Source organism: Zootoca vivipara, chromosome 4 (genome assembly GCF_963506605.1).
Source record: "Zootoca vivipara chromosome 4, rZooViv1.1, whole genome shotgun sequence".
In the NCBI taxonomy this organism is placed as follows: Eukaryota; Metazoa; Chordata; class Lepidosauria; order Squamata; family Lacertidae; genus Zootoca; species Zootoca vivipara.
The window spans coordinates 63,940,010-63,956,216 of NC_083279.1; positions in this window are offsets into that span (position 1 = coordinate 63,940,010).

Consider the following 16,207-nt stretch of genomic DNA (forward strand, 5'->3'; position numbering starts at 1 on the left):
GAAATGAAAGGTGGAAACAAAACTCTCATAGGATTCAACAAGTTATGTGACAAACTCGTTCTGAAGATTTTGAAGAATTTATTTCCCCTCCATGATTTTCTTGCAGAGGTTTGGTTGGAGATGCTCCAGACCTGTGAGTGAGCAGCTAAATGCTACTTTCATTCTGCTTTATCACTAAATTGCTTCACTTTTCCACCTCAAGCTGTCAGAGTCTTGCTGGCATAAGGGTTATAGCTGCTTTAACCTCCCATCACAACAAGGATATTGATAACCCAGAGTAATGCTTCATTCTCTGCCACTGTCATTTTGTGCTTTACCCAGTGAAAGGGTTTTCTGGAGCAATCCTATCTCACACAATAGATGTAACTTGAGCATAGGATCACCTTTGCAAGGTATTCCTCGAATGGCAGCATCATTATTACCATCTGATAGGAAAGAGCTCCAGATAGAATCCTCTGCTTTCAGGAGATTTTCAGCACATGGAACATGTGAATTCCAGCAAGAATGATTTCTGTATTAATTACACTAAAAGAAAGGATTTTGGAAGGCCTTTGTATGTATTCATCTCCACAAACAGGAACAAATGATTTTGACCATAGGCTGGTTTACAGGCACAGATGAATAGCATGAAAATTTTATGCAAGATATTCCAGTCAAGGAGGAACAAATGAAATCTTTATGTGAAATTGCATAATAGAAGACTTCAATATTAACCATATAAACTTTTCTCTTGCCACACATCTAATTCTTCTGAAAACTTGAAGCATGCAATTCATTTTCAAATTAAAGATAATTTTAGCCTGCAACCCTATACACACCTACATGAGAATCATTCCCATTGAACTCAGTGGAGCATACTTCTGAGTAAACATGAAATGTAGAATCCTATACACAAGGAGTGATGTGTATCTTCCAGACTACAACTCCCATAATCCCTGACCATTGTCATGTTAGCTGGCAATGATGGGAGTTGCAGTCCAACAGCATGTGGGGGGGGGCACAGGTTCCCTACCTGTGCCATACATACTTACCAGTAACTGGAAATCAGTTCCATTAGATTCAAGGGGGCAAGGTTTTTAGCAGATACAACATAAATTTAGTTCATTTCACCTTTAAAAGAGGCTCTAACTAATTTGCCTTTCCCTAAACAACACAGAAACCAAATGGAATGATTCCCTTGAAGCTTCCTCTTCTCTTTATTTTTGCAGTTCAGTTCTCTACCCAAGAAATGTGTACCAAAATTCATTTACTTTTTAACACGTAAGCTTTGCGTAGTTCTTAACTTGTCTGTTATTTCTCCACAGGGAAGAACCCGAAGGCAGGGACTCTCTTAATACTGATGTTTGTAAGCTGCTTTGAGAGCTTTTAGTGGCACAATGCCACAAATAAGCAAATAAACAAATTGTGCATAAAAATACAACCAATTAGTCAAATAATAAAATGTATGCTGCAGAAAATTGATTTCAAAAATGTATAGGGGAAAATTAGGAGAAAATTGCACTAAAACGCTGATGAATTTTCATGTGAACTTTTAAAAATAAAATATAAGAAAAGAGGACTGAACTTATTATTTGAAAAATAATAAACTGAGAGAAACCAAAATTTACTGATTCATCCATCCCAGCCCTACCCAGCATGGGCAGTGGCAAGGGATTTTGAGATTTGCTGTCCAGCAACATCACGAGGGCACCACATTGGCTACCCCAGGTTAATGCTGCAGAGATACTCTTCAGTCATGTCTAGAAACCTTGAGCAAAAGGCTTGTGTCAGTGATTTTGAGTGATGGTCAAGGGTGCCGTGGACAACACTGGCCTCTGTCAATGTTTCCTTCCCTCTCTCCTCTGATGCCCCTTTGCATATCTGCCTCCCCAAGGCTTGCACGGTTTTTTGTTGCAGCAGCCATGGGTACAAGCTCCCCAAGTGAATGGTGCCTCTGGGGCTGGCTAGGAGCTGGTGGTGGCCAGGAGCTGAGGTGGTCTAGAAGTAAGCAAGCAAGTGGGTGAGGGAACCCAGCCAGGCAGTCCACCAGCCCTTGTTGCTGGGAATGGACAGACAAGTGGGGGGCTGGGCAGGCAAGCAGGGTCTGGGGGCATCCTCTTTGCTGCAATGTGAGGAGGCACCTTTCTTTGGAGTAGTGAGGGACAGCTCAGAGACCAGGAGTAGTGGCAGTGGCTGCCCGGAGGACTCCCAAGGAGAGGGGAGAGGAGAGGAGGCTGGGGAAACACTCCACAAAGGGAGGGTGCTTGAAAAGGGTGAGAGGCTGCCATCTCTGCAGGCAAGGGCTCCTGAGCCCCACAGGGGTGCCGCAGAAAGAAGGTAGTCGGTCAAGGGAGCTGTGGACTCAAAAAGGTTGAAAAACCTCTGGCTTATGTAATTCTGGCACCCATTAAAAAACTCTTCTGAGAATGGCATCATATCTTATATGGGGAAAAAATATTGTGCTCTATAAGATGGTGGTTGCATACTGTCTTCAAACATATTTGGGTATATACTGGAGTTGTGCCCAGAAGAAGTGACTAATATGTACTGCCTGCTGAGGCTACAAAACATCCAAGTCAGAAATGTGTTTTCAGCAGTCCATCAATAATTCAGCAATCACTGAATGAAGCTGTATCCTCTGACCTGGCAATGTAGTAGAAAATTGCCTTTGCCCACCCTGATTCAGATAGTTCCCATTGGACACGTGCCACGGTCTTCACTTCCAGTAACCATTAATCTGTCCGGAAGGGAAGAAATAAAAGAAACAGCTCGCATCAGCCTTAAAGTAAGGAATCCTAATGGCTGTCAAATATTCACAGTAATTCTCAGAACTTTGGCACCATTTGTTTTACACCAGATAAATGGGAGCAAGGAGCAAGGTTAGGGTGTGAGAAGCAGCAGTCAGACACAATGGCAGAAAGAAAGTCTTCCTTGTTTAGAGAGAACTGAATGTAAGGGACTAAGGCACCTTCTAAAAGAACCTTTTGTATATTGATACCTGCACAATCAGCTCACCTGGCAAAGATTCCCTCTGTTGAAGTAGGTTCTTCCCCCAACTGACAGTGCTGGCAACAGTAGGGCAAATTTAGTTTGGTTTATAGGCTGCTGGTGGGCTGTATAAAATACACCATAAACATTTATGAAACATCAAAGAGATCCATATAGGAGAGAAACAGCAAGGCAGTTTGAAATAGTTACAATCATATGCAAAATCAAAATTAAGACGGTGAAAAATAGATAGTCTACTGAACTAGTTCTTGTCTTGCTACACTCCAATGGGGCCAATCACATTTAAAATACAATTAAGAAACCTTGAGGAGGTCGGAGTTCTCACTAGGTGAGATGGTTTGTAGGTGGTTCCATCCATTACCTGGTATTCAGGCATCAGCAAAGGGTGTGGCAATGATGGTGAGTTTTCTTCCAAGTCTTCTGGGGGCTCTAGCTGCTAGTTCTAGTCTTGCTGGTGCTGGTGCTTTAAATGGCTCCCTAAAACTGAGAATTATATTATGCTGCATCTGACCTTTTCAGGTGCTTGATGTAAAGTGAGACTGCTGAACCAGGGTTGAGTGGATTGCCATGTTATGTTCCTGTATTGTTCCAGGCCGTCACTCTGAATTCCTGTTTAAAGAGATTCTGAGTAAACATCAGGAAGAACTTTCTGATGATATGAGTTGCTCGGCAGTTAAACTCCATTGGAAGGTAATGATTTCTCTTTCATTTCAGGTTTTTAAGCAGAGGTTGGATGGCCATCTGTTATCAGTGGCAGATCTACAGGCTCTGGCACCAGAAGCAGAGAACAGGCGGGTGCGTGGCTGGCACACACCCTGGGGAGATTTGGTGCGCAGCCCGGGGGTTTGGCGCGCCATCACCCCGTCAGGGATGGCACCCAGGGTGTACCGCTCCCCCGCCCTTCTTCACCCGCCAGTGTCTGCCATGGATGCTTTAGTTGAGATTCCTGTATTGCAGGGGGTTGGACTAGATGGCCCTTAAGGATCTCTTCCAATTCTATGATTCTATGATATGGTGCTCTCTATTTGTTGTTGGAATAGTTGGAAGTTGGCAGTGGTTTTTCTTGAGTGTGCCTCTTGGGGGTGAAGTCAAACAGCTGTGTTAGCAGCACCAAAGTGACCTTCTCAGGATGCAAGACTGGGCAGTTTGTATGGATGCCCTATCTGCCTCACTGATGTGGTCCAAAGGAAAGCAGAGCAATATGTTGGCACCAGCTTGGCTGCAGGAGTTGCCAGAAGGAGTTGTACGAAGTGCCATCCAACTGTTTTAGGGACTCCAGTCCAGATTTGTGTAGGGTTTACTCCTTAGCCTTTTCTTCTCTTGAATATATCCTGCAAGACAACAGAGGGTTAGGATCAGAGTTTCCCTTCTTTGAGATGGGCTGCAGTCCCTTCTCTTTCTTCTACAGCAAGTGCAGAAACTGCCATCTTGGCTGTTGGACCCACTATTGGTCTCATCTACTCATTCCCCCAGAGCCTACATTTCCCAAAAAACTCAGGCACTGTGGTCGATAGTCAGAGATGATGGGAGTTCCATTTTATTTATATAATTTGCATCTACTTTATGATGTACATGAACATACTGGGGAAATGCTGGGGGAACACAATCTTCATATGCATGATCACTGCAATATTTGTCTTGTGCTGTATTTTACTGATGCACATTGGTCAAGGACCACACATGACATTTTGAGATAGCCAATTGTACAATTTCACAAAGTTTCTTTTTTCTTCCATGAAATCTTTTATCGATGTCCCTATGTGTATTCTTAGTACAGAAAGGTGGGAGAAGAATGGAAACTTGGATAAAATTTACGCTTAAAGCACTCTGTACACTGCTTTAAAAATGCAGACACCACTTAGAAGCTATACTGTTGAAATAAATTAATGGTTGAAATAAATAAAATAAACGGTCAGAGATGAAAACAGGAAGAACTGGGCATATTTAATATATTAATTCTGCATTGCAAAACATTACCAGACACTCCTGTATCCCACAATTTGGGTATACATTTGAATGGGGAGAAATATGGGGGCATTTGAAGGTGACGTGGTTTAGAGTAGTGGGAACTTTGATGCTTTCCAGTGTCTGACTTCTCGGGATCTGTCCCTGCCAATTGGCTCTAAAGTTTAAAAGTCACCCCTATATTAAATAAAGAGTTGTTAATGAAAAATTGAAATAGCAACAGTAATGCCTATATCTGCTACTGCCACAACTACCATATTTATTTGGCAATGTACAAAACATTTTCTGCCCAATATTTAAGGAAAATAGTCTTGCAGTACTATATAATTTGGGGATTATCCTTGCTAGGCATAGATTGAATACACTTAATGGGGATTTGCTTATGTGTACATTTTATTGTAAAAAAAATAAATCATAATCTCTGGATGACTGACAGTTTAATCTCAAACTCCATGTACAATTCTGTTGCTTGGGCAACCACTATTTCTATGAAACAGTAAACAGATTCTAATTTTCATTTTGAAAACTGGCCTTTTAAGTATATTCCCTTCCTAATTACCTGCCACATTTTTATTTTCTCTCTTCAACTAGATTCATTCTTTGCTTCTACATTTCTTTCTGATCCTGAATTGTCTGTGGAAGAAAAAAGAATGTGGAACATTTGGACTGTGCAAAATGGAAACAGTTTCCTGCATAAAAACACATTCTCTGCATACTTTAAGGAGAAGGCTATTTTGCCCCAAGTCCTAGTGGGGATTACTGAAGGAACCCCATTTTTCCTTTATCACATTTTCTCTTACAACAGTCATCATACAGTAACCATCACCAGTCCCTAATGAAGTACTCTATATGCAGTAACCTAATAAAGATAAAAGGCTCCATCAAACATTATCTGAGTTATGTCTTATCCAAGTCATGTTTTCCCTTACTTGTGCCCTTGTTAAAGACAAGTCTGTCAACTTTATTCATGATTTCAGCAAGAATTTAAGGGCATCTCCCACTCTTGAGACCACAACTGATGAAGATGCAGGGGAACCCCACCTTATATGCTCTCTCTCTCTCCTTTCCCCAAGCTGTGTCCTTAGCTCACTTTGTATGGCAGTGCGCATAGTGTTGTTATGTGAAATCACTTGCTGTTTTCAGACCTTTCCACTCCTCACACGACAGGGTGAGCTGAGGCTGAAGTTTTAGCCTGAACTTTGAATTGCTGTGCTTCAGTGCATACAGAAATTTTCTTCTTCTTCTTCTTTAAATGAAATGAAGGACTAGACAGATAGATAATATCAAAGGGCAATCAATGCCTTAATTGCTATTGGTATTCACAGTCTAAGAACTGGCCTTGTAGAAGGTAACCAGGCACCGGTAACAGATGACGGGGTGCGGCAGAAGCTATTACCTGACCTCCTGGCAGCAGAGTCACTGCTGTTTCTGGGAGGGAGAGTGCAATGGGCACACCAGTGGATCCCATGCAGCAATCCCACACCTTGCCCCTCCCACTTTCCCCTTCTGGTAATTTGCAGTGATTCCGCTGATGAGTGGTCAAGTAAGTCCCCCCACCTGCTTCTGCCAAAGGGTAATTAAATGAATTAATTGGCTGACAACCAGCTGTTGCCCTCCAGAAGCTATTGCACTGCAACTCCCATAATCCCTGACCACTGGCTCCATTGGCTAGGGCAGGTGGGAGTTCCCCATCCCTCTTCTACAAGACATAAAGGTGCTGGATTCTAATCCTGAGTGGTGCCTGGAGCTCCTAGGTGCACACACAGATGGTAAGGCAAATGTTTATGCATTCAGAATAAAGTAACTGAGCAGCTCTTCCTGTTTCCTGAAGTGCCTTCACAGCCCCCCCCCCATCTCAGTTTGGGGTTGAGTGACTTAAAGATATGCACAAAAAAGAACAATAGTATCTAAACTCATTTTACTTTCTTGGGCTCCTTGATCACTGCAGATGGTGACAGCAGTCACGAAATTAAAAGATGCCTGCTTCTTGGGAGAAAAGCAATGACAAACCTAGACAGCATCTTAAAAAGCAGAGACATCACCTTGCCGACAAAGGTCCGTATAGTTAAAGCTATGGTTTTCCCAGTAGTGATGTATGGAAGTGAGAGCTGGACCATAAAGAAGGCTGATCGCCGAAGAATTGATGCTTTTGAATTATGGTGCTGGAGGAGACTCTTGAGAGTCCCATGGACTGCAAGAAGATCAAACCTATCCATTCTTAAGGAAATCAGCCCTGAGTGCTCCCTGGAAGGACAGATTGTGAAGCTGAGGCTCCAATACTTTGGCCACCTCATGAGAAGAGAAGAATCCTTGGAAAAGACCCTGATGTTGGGAAAGATTGAGGGCACTAGGAGAAGGGGACGACAGAGGACGAGATGGTTGGACAGTGTTCTCGAAGCTACGAACATGAGTTTGACCAAACTGCGGGAGGCAGTGCAAGACAGGAGTGCCTGGCGTGCTATGGTCCATGGAGTAACGAAGAGTCGGACACGACTAAACGACTAAACAACAACATCTAAACCAGGAGCCTGCACAAAGAAGTGAGATAAATTGAATTCCTGATCTTTATCGCCATTTATCTCTGCACTTATTTTCCTTGGCTCCTATTTGAATATACAGTGGTGCCTTGCAAGATGAATTTAATTCGTTCCGCGAGTCGCTTCGTATAGCGAAAAATTCATTTTGCAAAGCGGCTCCCATAGGAACGCCTTGAAGTGCGGTTTCCCATAGGGTGCCTCGCAAGACGAAATATTCTTTTTCGTCTTGCAAGGCACCCTATGGGATGAAAAAAATTCGTCTTGCAAAGCGCGCCATAAAAAACTTCGTCTTGCGAGTCTCAATTGAAATCGCAAAGCGCTTTCATTTTGTGAGTTTTTCGTCTTGTGAGGCATTCATCTAGCGAGGTACCACTGTAGGTTGCCTGGCTAGTACTCTTCCTTCAGTCACCTAGCTTCTAGGCGTCTTGTGTGTTAGCTGCCCTGCCCATCTTCTAGGTGCTTCTAGGCTATTGCTATTTTCCAGTAGGATTCAATTGCACTCAGATTGCACAATGAAAGTGGATTTGGTGCTCTTGTGTAACAAACCACCTTCCCTCCAAAATTGGACTTTTTGCATTTAGTGATCGGAAAATGCACTGGAAAGCATAAGATAACCTCTCTGCAAACAAATCAGAATGAATGGTCAATAATCAGGCCATCTTTAAATGATTCAAGAAGATGACTTCTTAGTTCCCACCTGATCATACACAGTGATTGTTGACAATAAAACGGGTGAGCATTTAATCCCCAATATCCTATTCCCTCTGAAAAGCTAGGAGCTATGAGAATCAGGAAGCTAAGCGAGAACTTTATTGACTCGAAGATGTCATCATCCCAGCTCAGCAATTCTGTGTCATGGGCTTTACTATAGTAAGTGCAATGCAGTATGAAACATACTTGATACAATACAGTGCAATAACAATTGTCCAAGTGGGCTCCTCCCACTTGCTCTTGTCAATCACAACGTTGTCAAATGATTGGTGCACTTGTTACAAGCCAACATGCACAGCAGAACAAAAACCTCTTTATCACAGGTATTGTATCCTGTGAAGGGACAGAAAACAATGCATCAGTTTTATCATCACTGCTATGATAAAGACAATTATCGAAACTTATATTGATTAATGTCATGTTCCATTAAAAAAAACTAATATGGAAAAGCAATCTGGCATATCCCAGGAAAAAATAATTTAGAAACTCTTTTAATTTAGAAGATAAATTGTCAACAGATATTATTAATACAAGCAAATAAAGTACTCACATGATTAAGGTACTCTCTGAAAATTCTTTGGTGACAAAATGATAAAGTGTTTTATGCAAGAGAGGAAGTCATTGAATCCCTTCATATTAGTGCAGAGTATAACAGACTTGTAATAATAAAAATAGATTGGCCACAATCCAATCTTGACTTTAGCATATTTAACACCTCTTTGGATGGCAGTTAATACCTCTTGAGGAAAAAAAAAGAAATAAACAGTTTTACCCCTGTCTTAAACATATTATTGGGTGAGATAGGTCCCGGTATACTGCTAAACCATACTGCAACTACAATTGTCTAGGGAATGGGCCACAAATCAGTTTTGATCTTCTGTCTGAAAGTCTTTTAACAGTAGCCACAGGGACCCTAAAGGAGATGAAGAAACTCATGGAAATCCCCAACCCACTCAGTGGACTGATTAATCTTGCTTTATATAAAGTTCATTTATGTACTAGTGCTGCACACATCTGAACCTATTTTAATTAAAAAATAGATTTTATTTTCATCCAGAAACAGTGCATTAAAACCAAAACAACATAAGCCAACATTTATATTACATTAAGCATACACAAGAACATAAGAAATGGAAGAAGAGTCTGCTGAATCAGGCCAATGGCCCATCTAGTCCAGTATCTAGTTCTCACAATGGTCAAACATAAGGACCCAGGCACAAGAGCACTGTCTCCTCCTGGGGTTTCCAGCAGCTGGTATTCAGGAACGTTACTGCCTCTGACCATGTAGGCAGAGTGTAACTAGTAGCCACTGATAACCTTGCCTTCCATGAATTTCTCCAATCCTCTTTTAAAGTTATCCAAGCTGGTGGCCATTTCTGTCTCTTGTAGGAGTGAGTTCAATAGTTTAACCATGTGCTGTGTGAGTATATAAAGAACCTTCCCTCAAAAAGTAAAATGAAAAATGAAAGAAAGAACCACCCCCACCCCACCCCACCCCCGGCAGAATGTGAATAACATCAGGAGGAACACGTACTTCGTACATAAATCCTAGATCTCACCATTAAGATCCCACTTTAAAAAATAGTGGGGGGGGGGGAAGGATAGGCACATGCTATAAGCCACACTAAGAAGAGACACAGCCTTGCCTACAATATCACACTTCATCAACAATACTAGTGGTAAAAAACAAACAAAAACAAAAGCTTCCAAAGGAAGGAGCATGTTTTTAAATCTCAAGATTATTACCGAAATGATGGTGTTTGTCCCATGATAGAGGCAAATTCAAGAGAAAGGAATCGTGTTGGTAATTGCCCAAAATCTTTGGGCAGTGACCCTCATCTTTAGATGGTTCTTCCTCATGAGCCTACAAGGAATCACTAATTTGGACAGAATATCTGGACTATTTCAATTGCCAAAGACATGGTGAAGGCGCATTTATTTATTTATTTTTAATGCAAGATGCAACACTTAGTGCTGCTCATTTTTCTTGAACACTGTTTTGAACACTTCAGATATCCATTGCCACCTCTATTAGAAGGAAAAAATAGCTACGCAAGTGGCATCACATTTGAGAATGCTGAATGGATTAAGGGTTTTCATCCTTATCATTTAAATGTCTAGCTGCTGCAGCAGTTGTATGCAAAATTAGCTACCTGTCTCTTGTCAAATTAGAAACTTCAGGATAAAAAGGCACCATTTGTTGAGGCATATGGGGACTGGAAGGCTCACTGGTGATACATTAACCTTTTATCCCTGAGACTTGAAGTTCAGATATTTTATGTGAAGAATATGGAAATACAGTAAACCACTGTCATGCATATGATGATTAAATAGGAAAAGAGCAGCTGCAAATTAGCTCTTACTGAACCATGGTCAGCATGTGCTAAGATTATGGTTACAACTATTTTATTGTTAGTCCCTATTGGGAATTTACCAGAATGGCAGATAGATTTCGATTTGAACAGCATGGTGTGTTGCAGAAATATCTTTCAAATTGCTTTCCGGAGAGCAGAACAACAGGGCAATGATTTGGTGATCCAATTATAATTGTAAAGAGATTAAAGAATAGCAGTTATTTTTATTTATTGCATTTATATACCACCCAAGTATCTTAGTTCTCTGGACAGTATATAGACTCATTCAAATTACAAAATATAATCCCAAGGTTTAAACAGCTAAACCAATTACAAATAACACAAAACAGAAACAGAAACAAAAAAACAGTATGGACACACTGGCGGAGGAAGAGAGATGCGGAGGGAGCGCACCGACCCGGCAGTACGATCCCGGGGTGTGTGTGCCATAGTTGCCCCCCCGCCCACGTTGGGCGCCATGCCCCAGCGGACTGCGTGCTATGCCCCTGGGACTCGTGCCAGCCCCGCCTTCACCTGCTCTCTGCCCCCTGGTGCCAGAGCATGAAGCTCCGCCACTGTATGGACACAGCTGCTAAAAATCTAAAATCAACATAAAACCAAGAATAACTTGGCCTGAACTATTATAGAAAGGGGGTCAGATGACCCTCACTAGAAGGGCATTCTATGTTCAGTGCACCACTGATCTGCTCAGTGGTACCACCAACTCTTGGTGTGAAATTCTCTTTCAAGTAGCACCCACAAAACAAATTATTTATTCTCCCACATGTCTCCTTCACTTCTCCCAGACTATGACTGTCTAGGATTAGACAGAGTGAGGTGTCAGGCAGTTAATTTGGGGTGTCATGAAAGGAAAGCAAGTGGTTGGTTCTTTAATTTCTCCTGGTATTTTCTACTTCTACAATTTGCGCTTGGTGGGATTTTCTGCCTCAGGGGCCAAACTAATTTTACATTGACTTGATGGGATTGGTGGTGAGGGGGTGCCATTTGCTCTTCTGCCTCAGGCAGCAAAATGTCTCTCTTTCTGTTACATAGTGTGTATGTACGCCTCAATAACAGTGACGTTATAAGTCAAACACGAATGTGGAAATTCACAAGATATAAAAATGAGGTTTCCAAATTCCAAAAAATTGAAATTGAAATTCAACTGAAATTGAAAATGTTGATGTGAATGCCTATCAGAAAATTTGTTTTAGCTCTTCTGTATAAATGTACTATGATTATATATATATATATATATATATATATATATATATATATATACAGTATCTTTTCTGTTTATGTCAGCTAACAGTATTGCTGGCAGTTGCAGGAGTCATAACGCTATAGATAATAAATAAACTGGTGAGGCGGGTGAGAAAGAATTACTATCTGATTAGTGATGTGAACGAGTGGCATTTTCTGGACAGAGGTGACATTTTATGAGTTGGAGTGCTAGCAAGTATTGTGTAGGCTGCTGTGAGAGCTTTTGTAAAATCCGTATGTCTAACACAGTTGCTTTGAGAAAGAAAAGATGTTTATCAAATCACAAGCTGAAGAGCTTATCTAAAGTCATTGTATCTTCTTGAAGCGTTCAAAACTGTGTGTATGGATATCCTCTGGGATTCCACTGTACCTTTCCCCCTATAGTTTGTTGTGGCAAAAAGAGGTTTTGCAAATATGAATCATTAATTCAGCCACCTTCCTTGTTTTGTTTGTTTTGCTCACTGATAAGACATACATTAAAAAGAAGGGGGCATTTTGCCAAGTATTAAAGAGATGTTTAACATAGTGGAGAGAACTTGGATATGCAGTGGTACCTTGAGTTACAAACGCTTCAGGTTACAAACTCCGCTAACCTGGAAGAGTTACCTTGAGTTGAGAACTTTGCCCCAGGATGAGAACGGAAATCGTGTGCCGGCAGTGCAGTGGCAGCATGAGGCCCCATTAGCGAAAGCACGCTTCTAGTTAAGAACAGTTTCAGGTGAAGAAAGGACCTCCGGAATGAATTAAGTTTTAGTACTTAGAGGTACCACTGTATTCCTTAAATTGGGTTGCCATATTTCAAAAAGTAAAAACCCGGACATCTCAAAAGTTGTTGAGCTTTTATTTATTCTACCTTTCAAATCCCTGTAATGTTCAGGAAAATCCGGACATATGGCAGTCCTACCTTAAAGAATGAGAGTCTTTTAAGGGAATGGTCAAATTCTCAGCTCACATTTTCTATAATACTTTGAATTTCTTTGGAGAAACTAAAACTAGTATTAAAAATCAAACCTATAATCCTACTACCCACTGAACTCTTGCATGTCTAAACTTGTTCTGCATGACTCCTAAAGCCTGGAAATCTCTGCAGAGGAAGAAAGACTGAGAGGGTGGGGACCAAATATGTCATAGTAGAACTCATTACTCAACCAGAATCTGGACAGGAGACCTATGTACATCTGACTGGTTGGAATGTTTCCCAAAATAACCGAGGAAGTACTATACCACATTTTGAGAAGTTAACATAAGAAGAGCTTTTCTGGATCAGAGACCAAACAACACTCTATTTCCCATAATGGTTTACCAGATGTGTATGGGAAGACCATGAGCAGGGCTTGAGGCCAATAATAGCCCACTTCTACTGTTCTTCAAGGGACCCAGGTGGCGCAGTGGTTAAACCACTGAGCCTAGGGCTTGCCGATCAGAAGGTCGGCGGTTCAAATCCCTGTGACGGGGTGAGCTCCCGTTGCTTGGTCCCAGCTCCTGCCAACCTAGCAGTTCGAAAGCACGTCAAAATGCAAGTAGATAAATAGGAACCGCTACAGCGGGAAGGTAAACGGCGTTTCCATGTGCTGCTCTGGTTTGCCAGAAGCGGCTTTGTCATGCTGGCCACATGACCTGGAAGCTATACGCCGGCTCCCTCGGCCAATAATGCGAGATGAGCGCGCAACCCCAGAGTCGGTCACGACTGGACCTAATGGTCAGGGGTCCCTTTACCTTTACCTTTACTGTTCTTCAAAAGTGGTATACAGAGGAATGGTATACTATCTGGAGATAGTATATAGTTGTCTCGACTAGCAGACAGCAATAGGATCCAGATCTGTTTGAAAATTGCATGCCAGGTGGACACAGTTCTTCCTTGTGCCTTTCTAGGTCCTCACAATTAAAGGCATAGTGAAATGCTCATGGCTTGATAACCCCTTATGTAGTCATATCAGAGACATTGGGCTTGACTGCTTGGGCAGGCACCCTGCTGAGATCCTCAAGCTACGTGTGAATGGGCTGTAACACATAGTAAACTTATGCAGCAGTGAATTATCTAGCTAACTAGGCAAAACCATTTGAAGGCATGGTTTTGTGATGGAGGGCATAAGGCAATTGAAGGGGGGGCAAGTGTTGACTGGTGGGGTTGCCCTGATAAGAACACAGGCTGCTTACGACTCCAGGGGTGACTGTCCACTCAGCACTTGCATGGGGCTGGCTTTGGGATCTCCAACCATCACTGAAACGTGAGGGCAGGAAATCCCATTCTCCTTCTAGTACCACATAGGGATGGGATGAGACTGCTGGTCTCATCTTGCAGTCCTCGATTGTTCTGATAGGGAAAGGTTTTACTCACAGCCCACGTACCATATCAAACAGGCCTAAGCATGTTCAAAAAACTTCTTTAAATATTGCCTGCTGTGAACTGGGATGGATATTTTTCAATGAGCAGAATGTAGGCTTTTTCTTCTTCTTTTGCAAGCCAGAAAGAAACCAAGGGAGAGTGGGTGCAAATTATTCAGCTCAGCTCAATTTGGCATATAGTAGTATGTACTCTGCTGTGTGTACTCTGCTGTTTAATGACTTACTTTGGTAGAATCTCTCAAACTGAACACATGTTGGGGAGGGCAACTCTCTGCTTACTTCACATGCACTAGTTTGTTGGAAAGACGTTTCCATAGCTGCAGGCCATATAATTTTTTTTTGCCTTATTCTCAGCTCAATTAAGATGTGACATATTTTTCCTGTTCAGCGGTTTCCTTTTATCTCCATCCCTTCTCATGTTTCTATGGTTTTTGTCCCCCACCCTCTTTCTTGCGATGGGCCACTGCTGAATACTGATGAGGGGAAAATTACTGTTAACTGCCATGGAAATATGTAAATTGTGTGTGGCCTGATAATTATATATATATATAATTCCAAAGTATTTTCCACTAAGGGATTGGGTAAAATTTGGAACGGAAACTTCCTCATAATGTTATTTAGGCCTATGTTGTTCTATCCTTTTATATCCTTGATGAATATTTCATCATTTGTCTATTTTTTTATTTCCTCCCTAGCATTATCTGGTCACAAGTTCAACTGCTCCTCAGTGCTGCCTAAAGGAAAAGCGCTTCCTAAGGGCATCATACTCAAATATGCTTTGGGTCTTTGGACTAAATTGTTTCGGGCATGGATCACATAGTCCAGCTTGGGTAGCTCAGTTGGTTAGAGCATGGTGCTGATGATGCCAAGGTTGCAGCAGGTTCAATCCCTGTACAGGACAGCTGCATATTACAGTGGTTCCCTAGTTTTCAAATGCCTCAGAAGTCTAATGTTTCGGTTTTCGAACGCCGAAATCCCAGAAGTAAATGCTTCTGTTTTCGAACACGCCTCAGAAGTGGAACGGCTTCTGCTGAGTTTTTCTTCTTCAATTTTCTCTATTGAATTTGCAGACCGCCCTTTGCGCCTCAGTTTTCAAATGTTTTGGAATTCAAAACGGTCTTCCGGAAGAGATTATGTTTGAAAACCGAGGTACCACTGTACTGCATTGCAGGGGGTTGGACTAGATGATCCTTATGGTTCCTTCCAACTCTACAATTCTATAATTCTAAGACACAAATACCTAGGAAACACATACAAGGTCACAGAAAGTACACGGTGAAGAAAAAGCAAGTGATAACATACGACATCAGTTGACAGGCATCTAAAAATGGCTCCACTCAGGGCCGGCTCTAGGTAGAGCCCCGGTGGCGCGGTGTGCCAGGGCGCCGGGCCGGTAGGTGGGGCGCTGCACGGCGAAGCCGCACGGAAACCATGCTGCACCCTGCGAGGGCGGGGGCGCCGGAGCGATCTCCGTCCCTCAGCGCCAGGGCGCCCGACCTGTTCAAGACTGCCCTGGCTCCACTGGCCAAAAGGAGAGGCTTGGAGGGCCTAATCAGGCTTGTGGGCTGGAGTGTGCCCACTGCTGGTCTGGCGTAACTTCATATGATCTATCCTGTTAGCCAACTTGTACATTCTTAAGTGTCAGTTTATCCATGCCCTTAATTCTGTACTTCAACTGTTCTTTAATATCAGTGGGATTCTTGGCTATTATGCTTGAAAACTATGTAAGGATTTACAGGCTGAATTTTATTATTCACGATAATTAGGTATAACTGGGTATGAAATCAGCATTGAATGAAAGTCCACTTTAGGTTGGTTTTTGTTGTTTTCTAAGGATCTCCCATCTCACAAATAATAATAATACTTAGAGCAAAACTATGGAATGGAGATACAGAAAACAACCCCTTAAAGAATATAACCAACTTCTTTTTAATGTACTATCATTTTGAAAACCAGATTTCACAATGTCTCTGTAATGTTTTAAACATCTCAGACACTTTTCACTCCTCCAGCTCTCTCCGCATATTTTTCACTGTTATGTGT